This window comes from Neoarius graeffei, chromosome 20 (genome assembly GCF_027579695.1).
Source record: "Neoarius graeffei isolate fNeoGra1 chromosome 20, fNeoGra1.pri, whole genome shotgun sequence".
In the NCBI taxonomy this organism is placed as follows: domain Eukaryota; kingdom Metazoa; phylum Chordata; class Actinopteri; order Siluriformes; family Ariidae; genus Neoarius; species Neoarius graeffei.
Window position 1 is genome coordinate 43,545,572 of NC_083588.1, and position 13,117 is coordinate 43,558,688.

Consider the following 13,117-nt stretch of genomic DNA (forward strand, 5'->3'; position numbering starts at 1 on the left):
AAAAACACAGCCGAGAACATTTCACACTACAGACCTGGATTAAAAGTGAAGGATTATCAAAATTGTCAATAAAACATTTCTCAGTCAAAATAAGTAAAATATAGGGAAAGTGTCATTGAATGAAATGTGTGGCACCCAGCTCTATGTTTGGCTCCCCAAGGTCAGTGCTTGTGCCTATTCCAGAACACTCTGCTGTTACTGCTGAGGTTCCTGACAAAGAGCTGCTTTCAATAATGATCAATTTTTAAACAACATGCCACAATTTTAAAATATAAAATGTTAAAATATACCCCCCCAACACCACCATCATGTATATTGGACAGTAGGCTAATGGGCCAAAAGAACCTGTTATTTCACAATTTGTGACCCTGCCAACAATCAGCCAGATCAGAGGCAAGAGTATGGGCAAAATTTATGTGTTTTTCTTTTTTCTTTTAAAATCTGGAAATATCGTAACCGACCAGCCTCCCCTGTTTGAAAGACCACCAGCCACCACTGTTACTTTTGATTAATCTTATTGTGATTTATAATAATACAGAATGCTTTATGTATTGCTTTTCATTTTAAGTTCAAAATCTCAAAGCATAATCAAGAACCAATATACAGTTGAGTCCAAAGGTTTACATACACCTTGGCTAAAGATATGCGAGCTCCACGCATTTCATGTTGGCGTACGTTTCTTTTGGTAAGTCAAGTCGGGTATCTGTTTTGTTCACGTTATGTTTATTTCAGCTTAAATTTGCTGCAAAAAGGCCTACCTTTTAGCGTCCAAGCCTTTTTGCCCTTGATACCACTGGAAACTCGAAGCAACTCCAAAATGTCTGGAGAGAAAATGTGGACCTTCACAAGTCTGAATCTTCCTTAGGAGTAATTTCCAAACAGCTAAAGTTATGATGAGCATCTGTGTCAACAATTGTATGCAAGTATTAAAAATTTTGCATCGTTCATGACGGAAGAAACAAACTTTAGTCGGAAAGGTTCAATCGAACCCCAAGACAAAAACAAAGGAGCTCATGAAGGAGTTTGGACACATCAGGTACTGGTGTGAAAGGAAGAAGCTCCTGCTCTAAACCCCGCATAAAAAAACCCACAAAAGCCAGACTGACTTTTGCAGGTGATTGCTAGTATTTTAGAGGAGTGTTCTCTGGTCAGATGAATAAAAAGACATGGACTGTTTGGAGGGAAAATGTTTAGGCTTTTAATCATAAGGACATCCCAACTGTGAAGCATAGGAGTGGCAGCATCATTTTATAGGGGTGTTTTGCTGGAAAAGTGTCTTGTGCATGTCAAAAAAAAAAATGGATGGCATCATGATGATGATGACTTGCGCATGATTTGGATTTAAGTGAAGGGAGAGTTGTACGGTATCAGCCTCACTCACTATTCCTATGCTCCACCCAGATCCAGTGGCAGGACAAGGTCCAGACCGTTGGAGGTGAAGCCAGGTGGAGTGGATGATCAGGGTATCTTTTGTGTCTTGCCATGTTCTACATGTTCCACAACATGCTGCTGGTGTATCGCCTTCCTTCCTGCACGCTGAAAAATGCAGTGGTTCCATCTGCGCAGTCCACGGCAGACCAGACTTCACATGCTTAGGTAGACAAACCTGATCACTGAGGGTAGGTGACCCATCGATTATTCTCAACCTGGTTTAGCTGGCTAGTCGAAACCATTGCCCATGGTGTGGCCGCTGCGCATGTTATAGCTACTTGGAGCCACAGGTGAGAGCTGAGTGCCAGCAGGGGACCAAAGGTGAACAGGCTGTTCCAAAGTGGAGTACAACTGCTCGCAGAACAGAGATGGATATCCCAACCTGGACATCCCATACAGCACATCATAAGCATTATAAGGAAGGAAGCAAGGGCAACTGGTGCATAAGGGTGATTGGGCGACGCACTGCCAAAATGAAAAAAATATATATATTTTTTCTTTTTTTAAAACAAACTTTCACCAGCGCTGCTCGAGGCCATTTTAATCTGTCTCTGGGTATCATTGTCCAATCAGGGTGGTCTTGCTTCTAGAGTACCGCCCCTTTTGGGGCGATTTCAGTCACGCTGAAAATCGCCCAAGAGTTCACTGATAGAGTCCCATGTTAATATATTTTTTTTTTCTCCTGACTGACACTTCAATGCAATCTCTATGGGTTCCGGGGGGGGCTTGCCCTAACGTGCTTACGTCACTGCGAAGTGCGGCAAAGTTGCGTTCGATCCGCTCAGTTTCTGAGGTGAGATGGATGCGGAAAGCAATTCAGTGCGGTCCTTAAAAGAAGTTCCATTTAGTCAGCGATCAAATCGAGCTAAATTGGCAACAAAACAAGCTGGACCCCCTCGACCAAATCTAAACATAAAACAAATTTCGACAAGGGGGGGAAATCATATACTCGAGGTTTTACTTCAACATGGTCCCAGCGCAAATCCTGGCGAGCTGGCTGCGAGGACGCCTCAGCGGTTTTCTGCTCCCCCTGCTTACTTTTCCACCCTGGAGGTGGCTCCACAGACAATATTGCTTGGACGGTCACTGGAGTTTCGGACATGCATCATTTGTCGGAGAAAATAAAAAAAACATGAGTCATCAAAGATTCACATGCCTGAAATTTTCGGCTTTTGGGAGATTGAACATCACTACACAACCGGATGAGGGCTACAGGCTAGCAGTTCGCCACCACAACGATGAGGTGAGAAAGAACAGGCACATATTAAACCGGCTCATCCAACGCGTGAAATTTTGCGGAGTGTTCGAGTTAGTTCTACGAGGCAAAGACGAAACTGAGGGCTCCAGTCACTGTGGTGTTTTTCTGGGTTTGGTTGACTATTGACTTGCTACCTAGGTCAATTTACTTCAGTCCTGTGGACATTTATGGTCTGTGTAGACATAACGGGGGAAAATTGCCCCCCCCCCCGAAAAAAAATTCAGGAGCCACCACTGGAAGGAAGGAAGGCTCTAGAAATACTGATTTAAACAACAGCTCCAGGAGCACAATAATCCCGATCATACCACCAAATGCTGGAACAAAATGACCCAAAGAGAACAAAGACCTGATCGGAATCCCAGAGAAAATTTATGGAAAATAAACTGAAAAAGTGCATCTGCGCAAGAAAGCCCAAAATGTTCTGTTAGGAGAAATTTGGGATCCAGGAGTTCTGGCAAAGTATTGTGAAAAGCTACTCCAAGTATTTGATTCAGATTAAAAGGCAATGTCACAAAATACTAACAACCGGATAAAGTAAATTAGAGCTGAGAGTAATCTGTGTATTGGCTTTTATTTTGCAATGATCTCTAATGGCAGGCAAGCTGGAGCCTATCCCAGCTGACTACGGGCGAAAGGCGGGGTACACCCTGGACAAGTCACCAGGTCATCACAGGGCTGACACATAGACCCAGGCAACCATTCACACTCACACTCACACCTACGCTCAATTTAGAGTCACCAGTTAACCTAACCTGCATGTCTTTGGACTGTGGGGGAAACCGGAGCACCCGGAGGAAACCCACGCGGACACGGGGAGAACATGCAAACTCCACACAGAAAGGCCCTGTCGGCCACTGGGCTCGAACCCGGAACCTTCTTGTTGTGAGGTGACCACGCTAATCACTACGCCACTGTGCCGCCCTGGAAATAAAGTAAATATCCTAATTGAATTAACACAAGAAATGTGTAGAGTTGTGATTTTTTAAAATTAAATATACTTAAACATCTGCCTTCATCTGTACAGTGACTAATAAAGTGACGACAAATCTATAAGAATTATTAAGGTAAATATAAAAAGAGCTGCATCAGCTTGAAGATTTTAATTATTAAACGAAGAGACGCATTTAGAAAAATGAATGTCGTTGCATTAATAATGTTTTAATAATTAAACATGATTCAGAGATGCTCGGGCAGCACGGTGGTGTCAAAGCCAGGTAATATTGATGCCTCAGAACTCCTGCGTTGATCCTGAGCTCATGTTGCACTCTGTGTGGTGTTTTGCATGTTCTCCCTGTGTCTGTGCGAGTTTGCACGATGCCCTGCGATGGCCCGGTGTCCGATCTAGGGTGCGTTCTCACCTCGCACCCTGCTCCAGATCCGCTGTGACCCTTACTGAAGATGGATGAATGAATATTGAGGTATTTCACCCACGTGACCAAGTCACGTGACGCAGCCATTTTGGACGGCACGCTTAAGTCCGTCAGTGCAAGGTGGTATGAGATGGTGGAGATCTTTGCACATTTTAACAAGAAAGTAAGCTGTGATTCGTGTTAAATTGGATCTGTCTTTTATCACAAACACTGTACCCAGCCTTGGTATGGAGCCCTGTTTATTTATTTCTGTGTCCCGTTTCTTTCTCGCCTCTGTTATTGCGTTTTATGTCTGATGTCTGCTACATGCAACCCTAGACAAATTAACACTGCCTTGTTTCACTGCTCAGACGGGTTAACAAACACTGACCCATTTACTTTTTGCTATATATTTTATCAAAATTGCGTTAACTGATAAACTAACCTGAAATGAAATGATCACTGCAAAGTCTGGAGTACTCTGTTGGCTCCCAATCCTGTCTCTTCACAGCTGCAATCCATTTGGCCCTCTTGTCTGGGTCAGTAGGAAACCGGTAGTGATGTGTCGGTCGCGAACGATCCGGTTCAAAGAGCCGGCTCTTTGAAGTGAACGACGGGAGACGGCTCTTCGGTGGGAGCCGAGTCGGGGAGCCGAATTATTTTTTTGTCCTTAGGTGCCTCAGAGAGAGAAAGAGAGAGACTTTCACAAAAAAAGTTGCTGTCCGATTGCGTCTTTGTGTTGTCTATTACCATTCAAAGGAAAAAAAGTAGCATGGTGTACGCCTACTTTTTTTGGTTGGGGGGGTTGATGTCATTCACAGCTACGAAAATACGAAAATTGGTGTAATGCTTAAAGCTGTGGAGCGCAGGGGAGAGGAGTCTGTGAGGCACCCGAGGAGGGGAAAATCAGCTGTGTATTTTATATTGGTAATATAACACAGTTTTGCATTATGTTTGTGAGAAAATAATTTATTAATTGGTAAGTAAGTTTTATTTCTATAGCTAGAACATTGTTGCACTGCTATACTTTACAAAGCTTTACAATGGCTACAAAAACTAAAAAATAAAATGGAAAACATCCTATTGATAAAATATAAATAATAATGTAATTAATTAACTAGTTAATTGCAGCAATTAAATCAAAAATAAAATCTCAGGAGCCGTTTGGGAGCCGAAAGAGCCGGCTCCTTATAGTAAGAAGAGCCAAAAGAGCCGGCTCCCGAAAAAGAGCCGAAATTCCCATCACTAGAAACCGGTAAAAGGAGCGTCCTGCACGCTGTCCCTGTCTGTTGTGGCAGCCCACAGCACAACAAGCAAACACCATGGTTATTTATAGAGTGCTTACTGACAAATTAATCTATTCTAGGTGTCTGTAACACGTTTTTTTTTTTCAAGCTGGTTCTCCCTCTCTGTCTGCAGCGTTAGTATGTAGCTTGACATTCAAAATGGCGGACACCGGGGCGTCACGTGACCCTGTGACGTCAGGTGAAATACCTCAATAGAGCTACTGAATTCACACAAATGCTGACCTACATGCAACCCCTCCACATCTGAATAGACAAACTGAATAAAGTCGACTGATATTCCGACTCCAGCTGATAAGATTCACCCGTGTTTATCATTAGATCATATCCAGGGATGCTGAACCCAGTTGCTGTTGGATAAACATAGGCTAAGTGCAGGATGTCTAAGCATCCTCTTGTTAACTTTATTTGGTAATTACAGGTCTGAGTTGAAGAGATGGGGCCTGCAGAGCGCTGGAGATCCGCCTGTTCCTTTGTTCCTAATCTTGTACATCCTTTCTGTGCAAGCACCCTAAAGATAACTGGAATAAACGTGCACGTAGGTTTGATCCGTCCTCCTCTTACAACCTAAAATAAAACTTAATGTGTCATCAGATAATGGCTTGTGTGCATGTTTCTGGATGTTGGATTTTGAGCTGTGAAATGTCGACATCTCCGTGAGTTTTGGCGAGCATAATTTGCAGATCATTATCACACTGTTCCCATAAAACTGAAGATTCCTGATCAGTTGGACCACACGGGGTCATCTGTCTCCGCTGTCTCAGACATTGCTGCTGTCTAAGCACATGAAGTGTCAACTTTTTCTCCAGGAGCCTGGTTTAATTCATTGGTTTTGTTGCTTTTTTTTTTTTAGCTCCTCAATCATGTGTCGTCCATCGTCGTAGTCCGTCCGCAGTTTGCAAAAATCGCTGCTACTCCTACAAGATACAACATACAGTGTTCCTCCGGTGGGCGTGCATAAAAGTTGTCAGGACGGTGGCGCCACCGGTCATCTTTACGATTTTATGGGCGTCTGAAATTTTTGGGTGACTCATCATATTAAACGCTACTCTTCATAAACTGCTAGGATGTTTTCACTGAAACTCACCCAGAAGACTCTAAAGACATATATTCCAACAAGAGTTGTTCACCAGGTGGCGCCACCTGTCATAGATGAGGCTACAGAGAGGCCATATGCAATTTCATGAAAATTGCTCCTCCTCCGACAGGAGTGATCGGATTTTGATCAAACTCATACAGAATGTTCCCCAGGTTGGTGTGTATAAAAGTTGTCGAGACCGTGGTGCCACATGTCAATATTTAATGTTTTATGGCCGTTGGAAAATTTTGAGTGACTCGTCACACAAAACGCTACTGTTCGTAAACTGTTAGAATGTTTTCACTGAAGACTCTAAAGACATGTTCCAACAAGAATTGTTCACCAGGTGGCGCCACCTGCCATGGATGCGGCTACATAGGGGTCATATGCAGTTTCGCAAAAATCGCTACTCCTCCCACAGGAGTGATCGGATTTCACACTCGCACACAACAGTGGCCGGTATGAGTTACAGCCTCATTGAGACTATTTTGTTTCCTCTTTAATGGTGATCAAAAATAAATATAACGAATGTAGTGAAGCTGAATAGTTGTTAATCATTTTAAGTAAAAAGTAAGATGACTTCATAACCAGTTTCCGTGAAAGGATATAGTAGTAAACATGCAAATTTCCTTCATTGCTATGTTGCCAGGTGGTGTAGTGGTTAGCGCTGTCTCCTCACAGCAAGAAGGTCCTGGGTTCGAGCCCCGTGGCCGGCGAGGGCCTTTCTGTGTGGAGTTTGCATGTTCTCCCCGTGTCCGCATGGGTTTCCTCCGGGTGCTCCAGTTTCCCCCACAGTCCAAAGACATGCAGGTTAGGTTAACTGGTGGCTCTAAATTGACCGTAGGTGTGAATGGTTGTCTCGATGTGTCAGCCCTGTGATGACCTGGCGACTCGTCCAGGGTGTACCCCGCCTCTCCGGTATAGTCAGCTGGGATAGGCTCCAGCTTGCCTGTGACCCTGCACAAGATAAGTGGTTATGGATAATGGATGCCACATGCAACATGATTCATCTTCCAAAAACACAGCTTCACCGAATACATTCAGAATGTGCGTTTACACCTGCCATGCTTTCACGGCTCATGTGCAGCTTATTTTGATTCCTCCTCATTTTATTTCATGATGCTAGGTGAGTCTTTTTTGCTGAATCTTTCTGAGTGGGTGAGTGTGAGAACAATATATGCCTGCATTAGACGCCAAGTAGCCTCATGGGACGGGAGGAGGAGGACAGAGTGAGCCGCTTTGCTCTCCTCTGCTGTATGTGGGAATAGACTTGGCTCCGCCTTTCGCTCTGTAGGTGGCTGATGCCAAGAAACACACAGCAAAAAATAAACCTCAAGTGAATTCAGGACATTTTGATTCTCTAACCAAAGTAAGCAGAACTTGATTTTTGTGTGTTTCTATATTTGCACGACAGAACATGCAGGAGTCCTGAGTGGGGTCTGGGGTCTGCGTCCTGCTGCAGGCTCAAGAACATGGCACGAATTTCTCTCCGACCTCTGGGTGCTGTTTTCCTTTCCGCTCTGTTCTGACTCATCTTCCAGCTCCTGAGTGGATCGATCAGTTTGTCCTTAAGACCATTAAAAATAGGGAACGTGATTGGTGCTGCCAAGGGAGATGGTTTAAACCAAGCTGCACACCTTTCTCTCTACATCATCCACTCCTTGGTTCCTGGTTATATCCGGTCAAGGCAATGATGGTTCTAGTAAATCAGTTCTAGTTTCTTTGTACAGTGCTTTTAACTAATAAATAATCCAGAAGCAGCAGGGGAAAGCGTAACAAGAGGAAGAAATACTATAAACTTCGCCAGTACTAATGTCTAGAGATGATGTTCAGTAGGAGCATCGTAGTCTTTACCACGACGACAAACGTTCCTAGGTACAAGTCTAAAGTATTTAGGTAAGATTATTCACTGAAGCATGGGTGACGCTGATGGATATGCAGTATCGATGATGGATGGATTTTTGTGCTTTTTTTTTACCTCTTCCTTTTAGAATAAGCTTTTTAGAGCAAAGAAAAACAAGAGGAATTGTGTTAGCAAGACAGGCTGTACATGACACTTCTCAACATATGACTCACTATGATGCAGAGTGAATAAAATATGGAAATGATGTCATGATTATTTATTCTTGGTAGATCAGGTTATGCAAATGACTGGGATGGTAATTCTCAACAACATTGGATACACAGTCCCATCCTGCCATCTGCTGCTCACATCTGTACTGCGCATCTGCAACATGTTCCATAAGTCAACGTCCAGTCAACTATAATCGTTTCTACTGAGTCAATGAGTCATTTTAAATTACTGAAACACTAATACATATAAATAAATAACCATATCAAGGAGATTTACTATTAAACAAATACAATTATGAATCGTTTAAGCTACATGTATATTCTACTGCATAATAAAGGTTGGCCCGTAACAGGGGCCTGAAGGTTAGAGAAGCAATATTGGGCCCAAAGGGTTGCTAGTTCAATTCCTGGGACCGGCAGGAAAAAATGTGATGGGAGTTGAGTGAATGAACAGCACTTTCTCCTCCCTCTGTATCATGGCTGAAGTGCCCTTGAGCAAGGCACCTACAGTGGTGCTTGAAAGTTTGTGAACCCTTTATAATTTTCTCTATTTCTGCATAAATATGACCTAAAACAACATCAGATTTTCACACAAATCCTAAAAGTAGAGAAAGAGAACCTAGTTAAACAAATGAGACAAAAAAAATTATGCTTGGTCATTTATTCATTGAGGAAAATGATCCAATATTACATATCTGTGAGTGGCAAAAGTATGTGAACCTCTAGGATGAACCAGTGATTTCAAGGTGAAATTAGAGTCAGGTGTTTTCAGTCAATGGGATGACAATCAGGTGTGAGTGGGCACCCTGTTTTATTTAAAGAACAGGGATCTATCAAAGTCTGATCTTCACAACACATGTTTGTGGAAGTGTATCATGGGACAAACAAAGGAGATTTCTGAGGACCTCAGAAAAAGTCTTGTTGATGCTCATCAGGCTGGAAAAGATGACAAAACCATCTCTAAAGAGTTTGGACTCCACCAATCCACAGTCAGACAGATTGTGTACAAATGGAGGAAATTCAAGACCATTGTTACCCTCCCCAGGAGTGGTCGACCAACAAAGATCGCTCCGAGAGCAAGGCATGTAATAGTCAGTGAGGTCATAAAGGACCCCAGGGCGACTTCCCAGCAACTGAAGGCCTCTCTCACATTGGCTAATGTTAATGTTCATGAGTCCACCATCAGGAGAACACTGAACAACAATGGTGTGCATGGCAGGGTTGCAAGGAGAAAGCCACTGCTCTCCAAAAAGAACATTGCTGCTCGTCTGCAGTTTGCTAAAGATCACGTGGACAAGCCAGAAGGCTATTGGAAAAATGTTTTGTAGATGGATGAGACCAAAATAGAACTTTTTGGTTTAAATGAGAAGCGTTATGTTTGGAGAAAGGAAAACACTGCATTCCAGCATAAGAACCTTATCCCATCTGTGAAACATGGTGGTGGTAGTATCATGGTTTGGGCCTGTTTTGTTGCATCTGGGCCAGGACGGCTTGCCATCACTGATGGAACAATGAATTCTGAAATATACCAGCCAATTCTAAAGGAAAATGTCAGGACATCTGTCCATGAACTGAATCTCAAGAGAAGGTGGGTCATGCAGCAAGACAACGACCCTAAGCACACAAGTCGTTCTACCAAAGAATGGTTAAAGAAGAATAAAGTTAATGTTTTGGAATGGCCAAGTCAAAGGCCTGACCTTAATCCAGTCGAAATGCTGTGGAAGGACCTGAAGCGAGCAGTTCATGTGAGGAAACCCACCAACATCCCAGAGTTGAAGCTGTTCTGTACGGAGGAATGGGCTAAAATTCCTCCAAGCCGGTGTGCAGGACTGATCAACAGTTACCGGAAACATTTAGTTGCAGTTATTGCTGCACAAGGGGGTCACACCAGATACTGAAAGCAAAGGTTCACATACTTTTGCCACTCACAGATATGTAATATTGGATCATTTTCCTCAATAAATAAATGACCAAGTATAATATTTTTGTCTCATTTGTTTAACTGGGTTTTCTTTATCTACTTGTAGGACTCTTGTGAAAATCTGATGTTGTTTTAGGTCATATTTATGCAGAAATATAGAAAATTCTAAAGGGTTCACAAACTTTCAAGCACCACTGTAACCCCGAACTGCTCTCTGGGCGCCGTAGCATAGCTGCCCACTGCTCTGTGTGTGTGTGTGTGTGTGTGTGTGTGTGTGTGTGTGTGTTCACTGCTTCAGATGGGTTAAATGCAGAGGAGGAATTTTACTGTGTTTGAGTGTGCATGTGACAAAATCATCATCTAGAAAGAAAAGGATAGAATTTCTGAAATGTAGAAATCATTGTGGTTAGAAATTCCAGTCAATCTTTAATCGGAAAGGCTTAAGACATGACACAACAGTGCAAATTAAAGATGTTATTAATTTGTGAATATCCAAGCGCAGGCCATAACGGTGGCTCTTCGTTTGGTTTTGCAGCAAGTCATACTCTTAGGAGATACTGAGATTAACTGTGAAATTTAACATTTCATCTCAATGCCTCATCACTACTTTCACAATCACACACCATACTAATGGCCCCCTGAGATTATTCTTATAGCTTTATGAAAAGCATACACCGTTGGACACAAAATACAGTAATATGCTCAATTTTGGGCAGCACAGTGATGTAGTGGTTAGCACTGTTGCCTCATAGCAAGAAGGTTCTGGATTCGAGCCCAGCAGCCAGCGAGGGCCTTTCTGTGTGGAGTTTGCATGTTCTCCCCGTGGGTTTCCTCCGGTTTCCCCCACAGTCCAAAGACATGCAGGTTAGGTTAACTGGTGGCTCTAAATTGACCGTAGGTGTGAATGCGAGTGTGAATGTTTGTCTCTACATGTCAGCCCTCCGATAACCAGGCAACTTGTCCAGGGTGTACCCCACCTCTCGCCCATAGTCAGCTGGGATGGGCTCCAGCTTGCCTGCGACCCTGTAGTACAGGATAAGTGGCTACAGATAATGGATGGATGCTCAATTTTTACTCCATATATGAAGAACATTCAGAGCTATAGATTTATTGTCTGTATTTTTAGAACTGGTTTTAATGTTACTGTGACAGAGTTATGCAAGGAATAACACACAGCGAGGCATGCTGTTATAGGAAAATAATCAACACCTGGGTAGTGTGATGTGTCCACAGCTGGCAACACCCAGGAATGTAAGGGGATGGAGAATAAAGACTCAGGAAGCCATGGCCTAATGGTTAGAGAAACAGCTTTGGGGCCAAACGGTTACCGGTTTGATTTCCTGGACCAGCAGGAATGGCTGAAGTGCCCTTGAGCAAGGCACTTATCCCCCAACTGCTTCTCAAGCTGCTCTGGATATGTTGTATGTCGCTCTGGATAAGAGTGTCTGCTCTGTAATGTAAGGAATTTACTCTAGCATGTTGTGTCCTGTAGGTAGGATTTGCTTCGCTGGTCATTCTGACAACAATCTTCTTTTTTTGGCTGCTCCCGCTTAGGGGTCACCACAGCGGATCTTTCGTCTCCATTGCTCCCTGTCTTCCGCATCCTTCTCTACCACACCTGCCACTTTCATGTCCTCTCTCACCACATCCATGTATCTCCTCTTTGGCCTTCCTCATTTTCGTGTGCCTGGCAGCTCCATCCTCAACATTCTCCTTCCCACATGCTCTGCATCTCTTCTCAGGATGTGCCCGTACCATCTCAGTCTCATCTCTCTTAGCTTAATTCCCAAGCTCTCCACATGTGCTGTCCCTCTGATGTGCTCGTTCCTTATCCTGTCCAACTTCCCATCACAAGCCTTAACATCCTCAACTCCGCCACCTCCAACTTTGCCTCCTGTCTCTTCGTTAAGGGTACGGTCTCCAATCCATACATCACAGCTGGTCTCACTACTGTCTTATACATCTTACTTTTCACTTTTGCTGGGACTTTCCTATCACAAGTGACTCCCGAAATCCTTCTCCATCTAACTGCTCCACCCTGCCTGCACTCTCTTTCTCACCTCACTATCGCAGCCCCCATTTTCCTGCACAGTTGACCCCAGGTACTTGAATTCACCAACTTTACAGTGGTGCTTGAAAGTTTGTGAACCCTTTAGAATTTATATTTCTGCATAAATATGACCTAAAACATCATCAGATTTTCATACAAGTCCTAAAAGTAGATAAAGAGAACCCAGTTAAACAAATTAGACAAAAATATTATACTTAGTCATTTATTTCATTCTCATCTCATCTCATTATCTCTAGCCGCTTTATCCTTCTACAGGGTCGCAGGCAAGCTGGAGCCTATCCCAGCTGACTACGGGCGAAAGGCGGGGTACACCCTGGACAAGTCGCCAGGTCATCACAGGGCTGACACATAGACACAGACAACCATTCACACTCACATTCACACCTACGGTCAATTTAGAGTCACCAGTTAACCTAACCTGCATGTCTTTGGACTGTGGGGGAAACCGGAGCACCCGGAGGAAACCCACGCGGACACGGGGTAGTCATTTATTTATTGAGGAAAATGATCAAATATTACATATCTGTGAGTGGCAAAAGTATGTGAACCTTTGCTTTCAGGATCTGGTGTGACCCCCTTGTGCAGCAATAACTGCAACTAAACGTTTCCGGTAACTGTTGATCAGTCCTGCA